Genomic DNA, 16,190 nt, shown 5'->3' with positions numbered 1-16,190 from the left:
GATAGATAAATAGATAGATAGACGATAGATAGATAGATAGATAGATAGATAGATAGATAGTTGGATTATGGGCATGACATATTAAGATGTATTTTTAGACAGGCCACAAGTGACATCATTTCGCAACTCGGCTTCAGCAAAAAAGTTAACAATCTGTTTTCACAAGTGCATAACACATTGACGGCAGGCTGTAAGCTGTACGCTACTAGTGTGCATTTTACGGTCTGGGTACGTGAAACAGTTAACCTGTAAATATACCCCTGATACACAGCTATGCCCCTATACACCCATCCACAAGAAGCTGGTTTATTTTATAGTGGGGTCTCATACCTCCCAAAACAAATGCAGCACCCCCCCCACACACACACACACACGATCTCTCAAGGGGTCACCACTCACCCCTGATAAGGTCACACAATCCATGAGCAGAGAGGGACAATTATTTAAATAAGGTTACTTTGAGGCAGGTTACAGCATAGGACAGGTGCCTTTTGTGCCAATCATTAACACGGTATACAGAGTTTCTTAACTCTTTATGTTATGCCCCATATTTATAAAACCCTACAGTACCCCCACACACACTTTACATAAGTCACTGTACTTACTAGAGAATAAGGCAAAGGGGTCTTGTCCTCTTACATAGGGTTGGACGCGCAAGAGCACCCAGCCGGCAGGTTCCCCGGGCTAAACTTTAAACCAGTCCTCGGATTTCACCTCTCTTTGCAGAACTTCCACCCTTTTTTTTTTTCCAACAAATAAAAAAAAAATCCACCTTGTTTCCAAAATCTTAATCTTTTTTTTTCTCTCCTTTAAAGTCAACGCCCCGAACTGTCTTTCCTAGCCGTGCACAATTTGAGTGACAGATTGGGCACCTGTTCCCCGTCCTGGGCTCAAAAATAGGAGTGTGACATTGACCAAAAATGCACGGTTTCCTCGGGATCACCCCCCCACCCTGCCCGAGGGCGAGCCGTCTTCCTCCACTCCTCTCTACCACCCCCCTGCCCAAGCGGCATTATGATTATTAGGAGGATAGCGAGGGCTGCACCCATAGCAACCCCTTTCCCAGTGCACCGCGCTGCCTGCAAGTTCGCAAGGGGGACAGAGCTGTCAGCAGAGGGGAAAAGGCTACCGATTTAACCCCATGGCACAGGGGCAGCATAGCTGGGGGGGGGGCAATTGCCATGATATAAATAAGTATTTGTACCATGCAAGGTTATAGGTTTATCACAGACACAGCTGCTGCAGAAACTCTTGGCAAAGACTCCTTCCTATGATGGGCTGCAATAATAATAATAAGTAGAGTGCCAGGCACATCCCCAACAAGTAGTTCTGCAGTAGCTAAAAACTTGCAACACTAAATGTTCTATATATATATATATATATATATATATATATATATATATATATATATATATATATATATATATATATATATATATGTAATAAATAAATAAATATATATATAGTACATATGGTATATGAATACATATACATACATACACACTTACTACATAGTAGCAATGCTACCAGGGCTCCCACATTGCCACCGTGCCAACCTACCCCTGCCCGTGATCACTAGGGGGCTGTGTAACAATGCCAGCTAAGTTTGCATACTTTAACCCTAGAGTAACTCATCTGTCTGGCATTTAAATGCCCCCCTGTATGCAGTCTGCACGCTCGGGGTACAAGCTATCTGCACAATACCCGGGGCTCCGTACCCCCGACTGCACCATAACTCTGGGGGGTGTCACAAGTGATTTAACACATGAACCCCCACTTCTCCCGCATCGCATGGAGCACATGGACCCGGTTCTTCCACGCCCCGGGGGTCTCCCTGACCCACAGACCCGCGTAGGGCAAATCTCGGGCACTGCCAGCTGTCAGTGAAATGTTCCAGCCGCCCCAACTGCCCCTGGGGAGGTCCGGCACCGGCAACATAGGCGCCACAATAACTGACATTGCGCCTCTCAGGTGGCATTGAGGTGGGTGCCCCTAGGTGCCCAGTGCCCCTACCAGCTGCAGGTCTCTTCCATTCTCCTCAGCCGTGTGTGCCTGCACATGGGGGGCAAATAATGGAAAAGGGTAGTGCGCAGCGGCCAGCGCCCCCCGGGAGAGGAGGCAAAGTCTCTTACCTGCACTTGGGCTGCTTTGGGTGACTTTCCAAGTAAAGGAAAATGTGTGTTTCGGACGGAGACTCCGCGCATGCGCCATGTAACTTGCCCGATCCTGGGCTTTTAACGTGCAATTTTCCTATTGCCAATACAGCGGCCGGGGGTGGAGCACAAAACCCGGAGCGGATCACAGTTTCTGTGCAGCCGCCGCGCAGCTCCGGCCGGAACGGACTGCGGCAGCCCGTGAATGCCAGGAAGGCTCATCGCAAATCCCGGACTGGAGTAAAGTAGCTGTCCATAGAGCTGTGACCTCTAGGCTGTTCCTGGCAGCCCCAGAAGCCTCCCTGTCCCCCTGGGGGCGCAGGGTCGGAGGGCACAAGCTCTGGTCACACTGGCACCAGGCTGACACCTGCCAATATAACCCCACAATTTCCAGGCACACTTTGCCAAAGGGTGGTAACATCACAACCCAGAACAGGATCTTTTGTTGCAAAACTAATCTGATAAAAGCAAAAAATATTAAATAATCCTGTCTAATAACCCTTGAAAACATTGACAGCAGCAAATAAAGGCGTAGAATACCCGGACGGGCACCATATAAGTCTCAATCTCACAAGTTCAAAAACAATGAGTCAAAATGCCCCACAAAAAGACTTGAATACTTGTAAAAATGGGCCAAAAATTTCCCCATATAGCAAAGTGATTGACAGTTCTACTTCCAGTTTGTGTAGACTTGCCCTTTGACGGGCGAGTCTTACTAAATAACCTATAACCCCCTATGACAGGGTAGTAGATAAGTGGAACAGCTTCCCAGCAGATATGGTAGAGGCTAAAACAGTAGGGGGATTTTAACATGCATTGAATAGACATTTGGCTCCTGATGAGAACAACAACTGATTAAGGTTTGACTCTTTACAACAGGTAAAAAAGGCAAACTAAACAGGGGCCGGAATGGGGCCGATCTGCCGGCAGACTCTATGACTTTAACATTCAAATCATTGCAGAAACTGGTTACCTCTCGAAGTTCAGTGACTGGGCTTAGAGAAAAAAACAGAATTTGTTTTTTTCACCAATTTCAGCACTAGAACGTGGACTGGAAATTTCTGCCACATCTATTATAGGAACCTACGGAAACAGCAACCGAATTCCTGACTCTGACGGGTCGGTACCACCGCCTGGAAGTGGGTACCAATGACACCAAGTGAGTCACTGCCGAGATCTGACCCCTAATTAAAAGTGTTTGAAGCTTTGATATAAAAGATTCCTATTTTGCAAACTGTCATCATTTTTAAAAGTGACAAAGTGTCGTTCGAAAGAGTTGTCACAAGGAGAATGAGACTCTTGGGAGTCGAGTAATCATCGGGTTATAGAGCGTTATTGCTTTCAAAATAAGGCATGACGGGAAACGGTCGTTCATAGCGCTGAGATATACCTGCCCCTCAACCGATACATTTTACAAAAGCAGCGATACTCTGCAGGGAACAGCAAGTACCTGGAAATACGCAGCTAACGCATATATACTTTCTTGGTATATATCGTCTATTCCCCGCCAGCAGAATACGTTATTATATAGTCAGGTTCCGTGTAGAATAACCCGATTAGAATCTGTTTTCAAAACAAATAATCTCTAGAATAAAATGAAAGTATTTTTACGAATGAATGAAGAGATTATGGGGAAGCATCCATGTGGGTTATAGTTTTGCCTCGGCTTCTGTATTGGACCCCGGCGTGGGAGTCTGAAGGTATGAGCCCTGGTATGGGAGGCATAAAGGTTTATTAGCCCTCTTACCCCTTAGGCAACCCGCAGGAACTAGAACTTAAATACTCACTAAGATAATGAAACATGGAACCTGGCGGCAGATCGGCCCCCATTCGGCCCCCGTCTAGTCGCCTGTTTCTCCTGCTGTAAAGACTCAAACCTTAATCAGTCGTTGGTCTCGTCTTAGATTCAGGAGCCGTATGTCTATCCCATGCATGTTTAAATCCCCTCACTGTATTACCCTCTACCACTTCTGCTGGGACACTGTTGCACTTGTCTACCGCTCTTGGGGTAAAGTAAAACTTCCTTACATTATGTCTGAACCTCTGATCCTCTAATTTTAGATTATGACCTCTTGTTTTAGCAATTATAATAAAGCTTGCAACTTGGGGGGGGGGTATTTTAAAAGGTGTTTAAACTGTCCGTCCTGCATTAATACCACCTGTATCCAGCAGTATAGCAACAATGATAAAGCGCCAACTACTCCCTCCAGCTGATAAATAAAAAATATACATAGACACAAGGTAACTGACTTCATACATAACCACGTCTCGGCCACATGATGCCAACACGGAATAAGTAACATTCCCTGCTACAGATTTCTACTCCCAAAAGTTTTCTTTCCCCCACAATATCCCCCAACTGATTCATGTAAAATACTGATATATGTAGCAGCTAAAGTGACAGCTAAAGTGACAGCTAAAGTAACAGCTAAAGTGACAGCTAAAGTGACAGCCCGGCTCTGTCTCATCGCCTCTTACCGTGGCACCATTTTATGCATCTGGTAATAAAATAACAGAACATTACGCAACATCAAAGTTTTGCTGCACATTTCGCACAAGCTGTGATACGCAATGTCAGTCCCTCTAAGGAAGTGTCTTTTTTGACCGGACCGGCACTATTTATAGTATCATGACTTTTAAGGGGGTTTGAAGATCAGGCGATCAACCCTCTACTTTGAGAAAAGAACCGGCTATTAGACGCTTTGTGTTAGGAGTGAAATACTGCAAGGTTTGATACTTCGGTGACTGATACTCATTGCTGTAAGAATATAAATATTACTTTTTAGTAAAGTTCGTCAGTTTCTAATCTTCCAGCCCAGAACAAACCCTTACCTTTTCAGCCCAGCCTGATGTCCGTTGCTCGACTGGTTTGACTGTTTGGTTTGACGAACCAGATGCCATCAGAGCGGGCCAAGGTGTGACGCACCTGGCGGTGGGCATGTCACACTCAAAGACGGAGGTGCCAGTACCACTTTAAAGTAGCATATAGTATTATAATGATCTATTAAATTCTGATAAAGACAAGTTACAGTGGTGCAATTACCATAGCAACTGGAGGATAGTTCCTGCTGATTTTACCACTTCTATCACTCACGCTATTTAAATCATAACTAATATATCACAAACTGATAGTGAATACAGATCTAAGTAACTGAACTCCCATTCGAAGTAGCGACAACCAATCGCATGTATGCTTGCTGAACAGTTTAGTTGGCTGCCACTATTGCCACTGATAAAACGTAAATGTGCAGGGAGCACACGCCGATTTACATACGCAAAATACATTGAATTCCATTCAAAATAAAATATAAACAAATGTTGGGGACTTGGATGTTATTTTAAAGGGACACACCAGTGTGTAAGGTGATCTCCAGTTTGCCACAGCACTCTATAGTTCCATAGGGGTCTAATGAGACACCCGCTGTGCATGCACAGAAAGCGCTTCCATTAACTTCAATGGGAGCACTTTCCTGGCAATAATTGGCTTGAAGCAGCCATAAATGGTGCGGAAATAGGACCACGGAGGGGGAAAGTACACTGAAGCTCTCAGCTTTTCCTAAATGTGACTTTTTTTGTAAAGAATGCATATTAAAGTCCTTACAAAATATTTGAATATGTATTCTTTGTTGGTAGCTGCACGGGACGGTAAACATAACTTTCTGTTTCTTACAGCTTCTAATCACTGCTTCTCCCAAAGATGGAGGAAGCAGCATTTTGTTCAAAAACTAAAACCATGATAAAATAAGCGTGTGTGTGTGGTTTTTTTTATGGTGTATTCTGTTTCACACATTAATATTCCTTTAAGAATTCTGCACAAATGATGGCACACCCATCCTGTAAATCACAGGGATTTGTCAACAAGAGCTATTCTATATTATGAAAGCACATTCACCACCCAGGCGTGCTGGCATTAAAACAAGCGAGCAAGCCCAGCAGTGATATCATCACGTAACACCGTTTAAAAGGTGTAAAGGGAAAAACATATACAAGGAAAACAAACGTCATTGTTTATATTTAAATTTTACTTACCTTTAACTGCACGGTTTCAAGGTATCCTAGCAGGCGTGGCATTGACGAACATAAAATCATAAATTATATTGGAGCTTCATTTCCGCTGAAAGAACAAAAAAAAAAAGTATATCTTTAATACAAACTGTACAGCATATATAGTGCACAATGGGGTGATTGTTTCGGAATGTTTCAATTTTTAATAGAAAATACTATTATATTTCATGAGCTGTATAAAGTTTTCCTCTGTCATCAGTGTAGCTGTTTAAAAGTTACCCTTCCTGTGGCAGCCTGTGGCAGGGCCAGCGTTATTTTATCAATTTCCTGTCCCGAAGTTATTATCATTATTATCTTTTACTTGTATAGCCCCAATATTTTCTGCAGCTCTTCTTACGGTCCATACATTCAAAGGGTCTGACCTAATTAGAGCTGATACATTATGTAAAGAGGGCCCGGTTCGCAAGAGCTTACAATCTAAAGGATCTATTGTACCTTTTCCTCCTGCCCTTACAAAGGCTGCATAAATCAATCAGCAACTTAACAACAAGGAAGATATAACTTAACTTTTTTATTTTGTTTACCTTTTACTGCAAATTCTTGAGATATTCTAGCTGGCGTGGCATTGCGAAGTAATATATTATATTGGAGTGGATGGATTAATTTCTGCTGAAAGATAAAAAATTATATTTTTAATACAAACTGTAAAACATATACAGTATATATATATATATACGGCATATATACGGCATATATACAGTATATATATATATATATATATATATAAATTGCTTAATGGGGCAATAGTTTTGGAATGTTTCTATTTGCAATAGGAAATACTATTATATCCTGTACAGACTGTAAAATCTCATGGAGTAATACCCATTTTTCCTTATTTCAGGACATTATGTTGGTATGTATTTTACACACAGAAACCAATGTATACACCAAGGTATAGCGTATCCCAGATTTCACAGGATTATCTTCTGAAATACAAATAAAAACTACAAATATAACGGAAAGCGGCTGCCCCTCAGCATAGTGCAACGTTTCTACCCTACCTGAAACAAGCCATCAGCCGCACAATCGTAATGGAGGGACCCACTTTCCTTCAGTCATATTTTTCAAGAAGCACATGGTCTTTTAAGATGTGTGACATCACATCTGTGGTCCCGTGACATCACTTCTACAGTCTTCCAAAGAGGCGTGTGACATTACAGCTGTAGTCTTCTAAAGAGACATCTGACATCACAGCTGTAACCTTTCAAAGAGACACCTGACACAGCAGCTGTGGTTTTCCCAAAGAGACATTTGACATCACAGCTATGGTCTCCAAAAGTCAGATGACATTACAGCTTTACTTTCTATGACAGACATCATAGTTAGAGTTTCTCAATTTGGTTCCAAAAAATACCTCCATAAACATTACTGGTAATGCCTAAATACTGCCCCTGGCAATAATACCACCAACTCAACTAAACATCAGTCTTAATAACCACCTCTGCTTTCATTTATAACAGAAGCACCATATTCCTATCAGGGGCTAAACATATGATGCTATCTGCCAAATAAAGTTATTAAAACGGATTTATATAGCTTTGTGTACTGATTAATTGCTTTGTGTACATAAATGCCACGCACATATGACGTATACACGTTATACATACATATATATGCCTCTGGCACCCATTAATGCCACTTTCCTTGCTTATGTCTCCCACCATTGCAATTTCTCTCACAGTTACAGTTACAGTTACTACTTATTTCCTCACATGAGACGCTACTCCCACCAGCAACACGGCGGGAAACTCCCGCTCCTGCTCTATCCAAGTTCCCCATTGGCTACTTCCTGTCACTTGAGCTCCCGACGTTGGCGGTCAGCATTCACAGGCGAAGCATATCGCAGAACTACATCTCCCAGCAGCCTTTGCCCCAGTTCCTACAGGTGTTGCTTTATACCTTGTTGCCGGGATTCCTGTTAACGTTGCTGCTGGTCGCTGTTATCAATCAAATTATTCGTTGGGACGGGACAAGCAGTGCATTGTGGGTCTACAAGCTATATCAATCTATATAGGTTTTTATCTATGAATTATACATATATACACTTTTGAAGATTATTTTCACCTGCTTTATATGTTCTGAACTATATATGATATAATGTTAAGCAGTATAGTCTATTTAGTGATTAAAAAGTACTATTGACTATAAAAAAAAACTATTCCACGGAGCGTGGATCAATAGCCAAGAAAATGGCAGCACTAAAAACCGTAAAAACCTCCCCCATTTCCTAAAATGAGAATTATCATTCACTTTGAGAAGGGGCCGTCTCATAAATTAATATAGATTTTATAAATCGCTGTTTGCTTAATTTCACGTGTATGAGGTTGCCATGGCGACTTCATTGATTCCAATGTCCTCTCCTGAAGCGTTCGTTTTAACCTCCCAGGCACTTAATATTTCAATGTTTTGTAACATTTTGACAAAGCAAGGTCACCCGGAACCACTAATGTGGCTTTAAATATATAAATCTGCCAGAAGCTACCACAGGCGAAATTGCATAGCGTTTATATGGTCTCGTTTTCCATGCCGTTCCACTTACGGCCCTAAATAAAGCATTATTGACATCATTTCGATGACATTTCATACTAATGCATGGGCCGGAACGCATCACAGCCTCTGATGGATTCGCTCGGGGTCCGGCTTCCAGCATTCCATGAAACTACCCCTAGCGCGTGCGTTTTCCTCCATCATCAGTGACATTGGTTCAACGTTAACCTTTGGGTGGCAGCCCGTGGCAGGGCCAGCATTATTTTATCAATTTTCATTATTAGCTTTTATTTATATAGCTCCAACGATTCCCGCAGCGCTTCTTACAGTCCTTACATTCAAAGGGTAACTATAGACTAGGGCAAGATTTTGCGACGTTATATTTTTTATAGAAAGAGAAGGTTGTTACAGAGTAACTGGAAAAACCCTCTGGATTTATACAAAAGACGAAGATGGACAGAATGAGTAGGGACACTTGGGTAGTATGATGGATGATGTCATTAGATGCGTTGGTTAAAGAGTTCGTTTAATTTTTTCCCACCCCGTTTTGCACCGAATACAAAACTTCGGCCGGTGCCAGATATAAGAACCTCAGCAAGTTTATTATGTAAGGCACGGTTTGGGGACGGAAATAATGCTTTGTGTCAAGCGCTGGAAGAAAGTTGAGCTCCGTATTTAGTGAGAATGCCATAAATTACCCTCTTTCATTTATGCACTTGTCATTTGATGCCGCAAAGACTAATTAAATTATGAAAACATTAAAAATGGTCTGAAGACCCTTTTTGTCAATAGTTTAATAAGAGTGTCTCTTGTCAATGAATCACAGTAGCGCGATTGTGCTTTCTCCGCAAATTGTTGCAGTGTTTTTGTTAATTAATATTATTGGAGCCAACAAATATTCTCTTGCTCGCGGTGCCACGTGCCATTATATATTCCCGGCATAAATATTACCATGAAGACATAGAATCTCCCGGCAGATCGGCCCCATTCGGCCCCCGTCTAGTCGCCCGTTTCTCCTGCTGTAAAGACTTGAACCTTAATCAGTCGTTGGTCTCGTCTTAGATTCAGGAGCCGTATGTCTATCCCATGCATGTTTAATACCCTCACTGTATTACCCTCTACCACTTCTTCTGGGAGGCTGTTCCACTTGTGCACTACCCTCTCTGTAAAGTAACAGACAGCAAAGTAAATACGATATTTCTTGATTACAAATAATCCCTTGAAAAAAAAGACTTTGTCTTATAGGCGAGGTTGTCTTTAATTGAGACTTTAGATCCGTGGCCCAGATGCACAGCTGACTTAGCCTAGGGGCTTGTCACTCGCCCTCGATCACACTCTGTTTCACTTACACTCTCTCATGCTCTCTCATGTACCCTATCATGCTCTTATTTACTCTCTCTCATACTCCTTATTCACACTTCTTTCCCTTTTGTGCGCAGAGGCTCCCCCCTTTTGCAGAAGTAATAATGTGGAGCTGACACCGGGGAGAAGTGGGCGAAGAAAGAAGACAGAAGAAGAAAAGCAGAGATGGACACGGAAGTGGTCGGCAGAGAAAGTAGGGAGACATTGATAGAGTGCATGAGAGAGTGAATGAGAGGGTGAGAGTGTTAGAGAGAGTGAGAGAGAGAGCAACGAAAGCAAAACCAGTGGTTTTGGGTTGTCTTTTTTTCTATAGGATCATCTTATATTCAGGCCTTTTCTTTTTTAGTATTATTTTCTTTCATTACGATCTAAGGTTTGGGGGGGCGTCTGATAATCGAGCAAAAAATATCACATTTTGATTTCTTCGGAGAGCACCCATGACATTTTTTATGTAGTGTATCAGGAATGTCTGGTGATGTCTAAAGATATTTTAGCATGTAAAATGAATTTTAAAAATGTGCCGTCTATTGTTTGATTGGGTGGCAAATTCATTTCAAAGTTTATGTTCATTATTGAGGTTTTTTTTACATCGTGACTGGCGTGTGAGGCAAAGCGTGTCCTGACTTCACCTTTCTTCAGTTTCTGCCAACAAAAAGAGGAGCAAATGAGCCAGATTAACATACATGGGAACTTGTTACTTTAGGTTATAGGGCACTCTCTCCGTCTCATAGGGCGTGGCTTTATATAGGGGCGGGGCAGAGGTAGCCTTGTGTCAAGGAGGAGATTTAAACAACTTTTAGTGGGCAGCAGGTGGGAGGAGAACAGAGAGGAGAACAGGGAGGAGTGGGTGGGGAGTAGGCGGGGAGTGGGTGTAGCCAAATGCCACTCACCTGGCCAAATAAGGAAGAAACTGTCCCAGAGACCCGGGAAAGCAGTGCTTCCCTTGGAGACTCCGGGTCAATCCTGGAGAATTAGAAGCTATGCTGATTAATCATACAAATTCCATGAGAAGACGCCGCTCTCACTGGCACATGGAAAATGTTATTATTCAGACAAAGTGACTATACAATCTGATGCAGATAAAAAATCTCCAGTATTTAATTTTACTAAAATACATTTTTTGGTGAATATACACAAAATTCACTTTTAATAACTGGTGATTTTCCACTGGATCTGCTGTAAGGCAGAATGGATCAAAATATTCATAATTTATGACCCACACTATTTTGATCATATTTTTTTAAAATATATATATCTTTTAATATACGCTTCCAATACGTGTATGTAATGTTATGTTGTTCAGCATTCTATTCCGAACACTGGTTAATATATTTCATTCCGTTCTCATAGCTGTGACCGTGTTCATCAAATTGTTTTAAAAACGGTAAAAATAATAATTTTTCCTCAAAATAGGGATTTTTTTTTCATTTGTTTTTATAATTATGAACTCTTGAATGACACATGTTGTAAGAAAACTTTACACCACTTAAAGGGAAAAGAGATAAGGTAAATAGCAGGGAAAGTTAATGTTTAATTCCTTTTATGCAAAACTTTTTTTAACCACTAAAAAGAACCGAGAACCAAATGAAAAAAAAATTATAATTTCGTTCACACAGTAGTGGTCAAATATTTTGGGAACAAGCCTGTGTCTCATACCCCCGAAAAGGGTAATAAAGACAGTTGCAAGATAAATCACTCAGTGTCTTTCAGGACTATTTATTAAGGTGGCCACAAATATTGTTGTCTCCCGGGGACAGTCACCAGATTGAGACGTATCCCCCTTTCTTAAAGAAATGTTAAAACAGAACATTTTTAAACATTTAAATCATATTTTAAAAGCGTTACTGTCAGTTTCCTCTCGCTGTTTAGGTTATGCCTAGGCTGTAGTGATAAACATACAAACACAAATAGTTAGAGGAGTGGGCACGGTAGACAGGACAACTGGTTCTTATCTGTTGTACGGCTATAATCATCACTATTTATGGCCATTTCTTTGGAAAGCTACCATTTGTGAACTATGCTCACCCTGCGCAACACCCATAACCTTCAATCTGCCACAAATAATACACCCACCCCAAAATACTGGTTATTTTTATTAATCATTATAATTATTGATATTATTATTATTATTATTATTATTATAAACCCCTTGAGACGCAGACACGATGTTACTCTGGGGGTTTTCAGGATTTGTCGCTATGTCTTTGTTTAACTGTAATTTCCCACTCATTTAATGCACTCATGCAAACCATATATTTATATTTTTCTTGAATATTTGCAATTTCACAGGTTTTTTCTTTCTGACTGGATATGTGCACGTACAGAAAAACCTCACAATTTGCATTCAGCAGCAACGCTTGAGCTCAACAACGTCCTGCATGTATAGGTTTGGCACGGTCTAAATTGAAACATACACATTTCTGATTTCAAGTTTGGAATTTTTATCTTATCACATATTATTTTTATTTTTTGGGAAGGGGTATGTGTCATAAAATCAAGGCTGTCATTCAGATGGTCCATCTTGGGTACCCAATAATCGCCCACCTGCCTAATCACCCTCCCCACCAAATAACATAGTTTTTTGGGGTGTTTTTTGCTTTTTTTTAAGCACTTGACAAAACATTTAAACCAGGACTAACCCTAACTAACTACCCACCCACCCAATAGTCTTAATAAATAAAACATAATTCTTTTCATGAAATTTCACACTTACTATGAGTATTTAAACTAAACTTTCTTATTTACCTAATGCCCACCAAACTATCATATTAACAAATTAAAATAAAAGAAATAAATGGTAACATTCCCCACTAACGAAACTCAGATCAATGACTCCCAACTCACCCACGCAACTTACTAGCTACTAGCATCAGCCGTGCATCCGGCGGATCGTGGAGGAGAGCGGCGCTGGAGGTGATCATGCGCGGGACGTACTATTACTTTCTGTGTCCTCAACGGAAAGGAAACCGTAGGACACGATAATATGTCCTGCGTGGCCGAGGGGTTAAAGGGACAGATTAATGCCCATGGCAGCCAGAGTGAAGACAAATGCATATCAAAGTACTTTATTATTTTATTTTTTAAAAAAATATATATCTATTCTTGCATTTTTCTGGGCTAAAAACTGGAAACATTGATTTAGTCACTAAAAGAGCATAAGTACAGGTCTCGATGAAACTATTGTAATGTTAATCTACTCTTAAAAGAAGCTCATATCTCCGTCTCTGTATTTTGCTCAGTTTATATGTTTTACCTGTTTAGCATGTTCGGTATGAAAAACGATCCTAAATGCAGTTTTAATTTTTTTTTTTTTCGATTCCTCCTCTCTCTTCAAAATAACATTTACATACATACATAGTAATTTGGGACGGGAAAACATATTTTTACGTCCATCAAGTTCATCCCTCTTCTGATTACATCTGGAGCAATTTATCTGTGTATTTAGGGAAATAGACACAAAAAATTCACTTCCCCATGTTCTGCCAGGTGACAAAAAATACATTTTAACCCTTGAAGGTCTAATCATTAAATGACTGATACAATCTAGTTAAAACAGGGCAACCTTTGGGACAATGTTGAGAATATTCTCTGATTAGGAAGCATCTCAAAATTCTCTTGAGCTTTGTCCCAAACGTGGGGAAATTGGTGGAACCCTAAAATAAGATCTGATTCCGCATACAAACAAGTTACCCATCACCCCAGACATACATTTCAGCCTTCATGGACCTCATCCTTGGTACGTGGATTGTATTCTTCAAGGCACGCGTGAGAAGGAAGACTCACGTCTGGACTCACCTTTACACTTGAGGTGGACCACAAGAGATCCCCGAATGGTGAAACTGCATACAAAAAGTTTTGAGGACAACTCAACCAAGGACGGACAGCCTGCCGTACGGTGGATCCCCTCTTGGGAGATTCTTTTAGCTCATTTGTGCCATAATAGAGCAAACAGCTCCATGGACGTATCAGTCCGACACTGTCCACAATGGAAATGTGCGGTAAATTTCCGCTGCAAGACTGAGCCAACAACCCCAAAATGTATGGTTCAGACTCCAGCTTCAAGTGAGATAAAACTCGAGGTGCTCCAGAACAGGGGACACAGTGTATCGTATTATGATACAACGTGATGTTTGGATCTATCGGGTCTAAAGAACATGGTAAATTCCTAAACATGGAAGACAACTATAATCCTGGATAGTCGGGCCAACCAAATTGTCCAAATCCAGGGTAGTGATAAAGTGGGATTCCATCTTAATTCTTCTGGCCTGTCTTTTTTTCGTTTGCTCATATGTGTGAGAAACGTGACCACAGAAACTTGTAACTCACGTGAAACGGTGCTGAATATCACACGTATTTGCCACTTCGAAAGAGTCCTAAACTGCTTTGCATTGTAGGGTCCCATCTCTTGTTTGGGTGAAGGCATGCGTTCTGCAGAAGTGGGGAAAACGTGAAGTTTCCGCGGTGACCCCCAAAAGCAATTTTTTTCATGTTTTTCCATCGCTGAAGAATATAATGGAGCCCTGTCACCCCATCTTTAGGCAACCATACATTAAATATTAATTTCTGCCACCTTACCTCTGATATTTTGTCTCTTGCAGTGAAAATTATCCAATAATTCAATTAAAGTTGAAAATGTTTATATTTATTTAAATGAATTATGGAATGTTTTATATTTTTGGTTCTGCCAAGAAAGGTACATTTTTGCACGTACATATTTTTTTAAAATATTAAAAGGAAATGTGTATTCTAGCTTTACTAATCATTTAAAACAACACGTCCGTTGTTCTCCAGACGACACGACGTTACCTGTATGGAAATAAATGTAACACCAGTGTGCGTGTTTGCATAGGATTTGCGTAGGGGATCCATTATTAAGGCTGGAAAAATAATGATTAGCGAAGATAAAGAATATGCAGAGATATTAAACAAATTCTTTTTTTCTTTCTTCGGTATGTACAAGGAAATTGAAAATTCATAAGTGGCAACCACAGCGTTTCCTCCGGCATATCGATAGTAACACAGGGGGACGTCTTAAAATAATTAGTGCTGTTATAATAAAGAAGTCTTCTCATAATCTCATAGGTTATGGATTTAAGAAAGTATAATAGGGTGGAGGGTCAGAGGCTTAGATTTAATGTAAAGGAGAGATTGGTAGATAAATCGAGCAGCCTCCCAGCAGAAGTGGTAGAGGCTAATAGAGTGAGGGAATTTAAACATGCATGGGATAGGCATATGGCTCCTGAATCAGGAAAAACTGGCAGACCATCTTCAAGGCTGGCATGTATTTTCAGGTGTCCCTTTTAGGGGACTAATACCGCTTAATACCAGAATTAATTTAATAATTCTGTTATTGTGAACAATTGTGCTTCATTCATAATTTTTCAGGGAATGCTTAGTTGTCATGTGACAGGAAAGCAGGCACTGATAGGTTGGCGCCGTAGAAAGGAAGTCTTACTTCTTTCCATGCATTTAACTAAAATTAAAGATCCAAAAGCTGAAGGATTAGTAGGAAACTTGGAAGCCTCCGGATGATTTTGGACTATAACTCCCATGATGCTCTGTCTAACCATGGCAATAAGTTAAAATAAATTGTTACAAAGTTCAAAAAAAAGTTGGTTTTTTAGCAATGCTTTTTTTAAAAACCAGATTTCCTCTGTAGATTCCAGATTTTAGAAATAAATAATATTTTTGGAATTTATGGATTTTTTCATAAATTCCATTTGTGTGGAATGAGTGGGATAGAATTATTTGGAGATTATTATGGATTTTATTCCCCTCCGTCAGTTTGTCAGGGGATAGTGAGTCTTTACATTTGAAGTGGTAAAGGGGGCTAATTTAGGAGCCAATCACTGCAAGCTTTGCCACTTGAACTTGTTGTCTCTTCCCCAGTGACCTTAAATTATGATAAAATTATATACATTTTCAAAATTCTTGTAATAGTTGAAGGTCGCCCAGCCCTAGCTGTTTGTTGAGGAAAAAGAAACCTTTATTATTAAAGGAGAAGTCTCACAGAAAAAAAAAACTGGTTTTATCTCATTTTGTTTTATCTCATTATCTGCCAACCTTGAAGTCGCCATTTTTTCGGTCATGTGATATTTTGGGTCACCTTCCCGGCTCAAACAC

At 40.6% G+C, this 16,190-nt stretch overlaps 1 protein-coding gene across 2 annotated transcripts in view; it reads right to left on the bottom strand.

The window, feature by feature from the left end:
* CASZ1 (castor zinc finger 1) overlaps positions 1 to 2,235 on the bottom strand; it is a 128,391-nt gene extending 126,156 nt beyond the window's left edge. The window contains exon 1 of one of the 2 annotated variants that reach the window (XM_053451990.1): positions 2,133 to 2,235. The gene's annotated coding sequence lies outside the window, so the exon portion shown is untranslated. Of the gene's footprint in view, positions 1 to 605; positions 1,185 to 2,132 lie in introns of those variants that run through there. The other variant, XM_053451989.1, reaches the window with a different exon arrangement.
* Between the last annotated feature and the right edge of the window lie 13,955 nt (positions 2,236 to 16,190).

The sequence above is a fragment of the Spea bombifrons genome, chromosome 12, assembly GCF_027358695.1.
Source record: "Spea bombifrons isolate aSpeBom1 chromosome 12, aSpeBom1.2.pri, whole genome shotgun sequence".
Classification (NCBI taxonomy): Eukaryota; Metazoa; Chordata; class Amphibia; order Anura; family Pelobatidae; genus Spea; species Spea bombifrons.
Note: the sequence above shows the minus strand (reverse complement) of the source record. Positions and strands in the feature narration are given on the sequence as shown.